Below are 1302 nucleotides of genomic sequence, written 5' to 3' on the forward strand. Positions count from 1 at the left end.
TTTTTAGAAATGGGAAAAGATTGATGGTGCTGAGATGTGGTTTTGGAGAAGAATTATATAAAATTTAGTTGGACCTCTCATACTTTAAATGAGGATGTATTAAAACAGTCCGGTAATGAAAAGAAAAAATTACTACAGATAATCCGACGGGGCAGTTTTTCGGTCAAATCATGCGAAAGGAAAAAATGGAAAATCTAACAACTCTTGGAAAGATTGCAAGAAAAAGAGATCGCGGTCAACAATGAATAACATTTGTAAAGTCCTCGTTGAATATCACCACATTTCAACTACTACAAAGTGTTAAAGATCGGATTTTGTGGAGGTCGATGATCGCCAAAGGCCTGAAAGGGTAAGACACGAGAAAGAAGAAGAAGAAAGATAGAAATGTCTCTTCACAAAATGTCAAATTTAATGACTAAAATTTATTTAAAGATAAAATTATCTTCCATTTATCTACATGTTACGTACATATATGTGTGTATTTAATGTAAATGTATGACGGTATACATTGTATATACTGTGCAAATACCCGCTGTACGTGTGTATAGATATATATGAATAAATATACACAATTATAGATATTGTATAGCGCTAGTTAATTTATTCATATTTGTTACGTAAGTTACTGTTAATTTTTTTGAATAATAACTTTCTATTTCGCGAACGATGGGGAAGAAGTTTATATAAAATTTAGCGTTCAAACCGGATTTTTTTAAATATAAAATTAATAATAATTTGCTTTTGTTAAACTTTTTTGTCGAAAATTTGAGTTGAAGTCAGAAAATGTCCGTTTTTTGTATAATTTTTATCTGCTTCTCACCGCTGCCAGGTGAGGTACCACACAAATTAATAAGTTGCAATCATAATAAATCTAAAATAAAATTCAATATTTATATATACTATTTTGTTATTAAATGAATTTTTACAGTAATTTAGATGGCGAAGATCATATGCAAATCACACAAAAATTTTTTTTAAATTTAAAGGACACTGCCACTAAATGATGACTAGACTAGACACTAGAGACTAGACTAAGCACAAAAATTAACCATTGAAAATTTATAAAATATTAAACTGTTAACTAAAAAACCACAATTATCAATATTGTCAATCAATGAGTCATCATTGAAAACAATTTTTGTTTAAAAGTGGTATTTAATTATTAATTCAAAATGATATTGACAAATCAACCATTATTTTTTTTATTAACTTTTCTTACCTTAAACAACCTTTATTTCTGCAGCATGTCTGGCAGAGGTTTCACCTGATGTGTTGTTTACAACCAGCGGTGCATGGGTCAGT

This window comes from Helobdella robusta (genome assembly GCF_000326865.2).
Source record: "Helobdella robusta unplaced genomic scaffold HELROscaffold_477, whole genome shotgun sequence".
NCBI lineage: Eukaryota > Metazoa > Annelida > Clitellata > Rhynchobdellida > Glossiphoniidae > Helobdella > Helobdella robusta.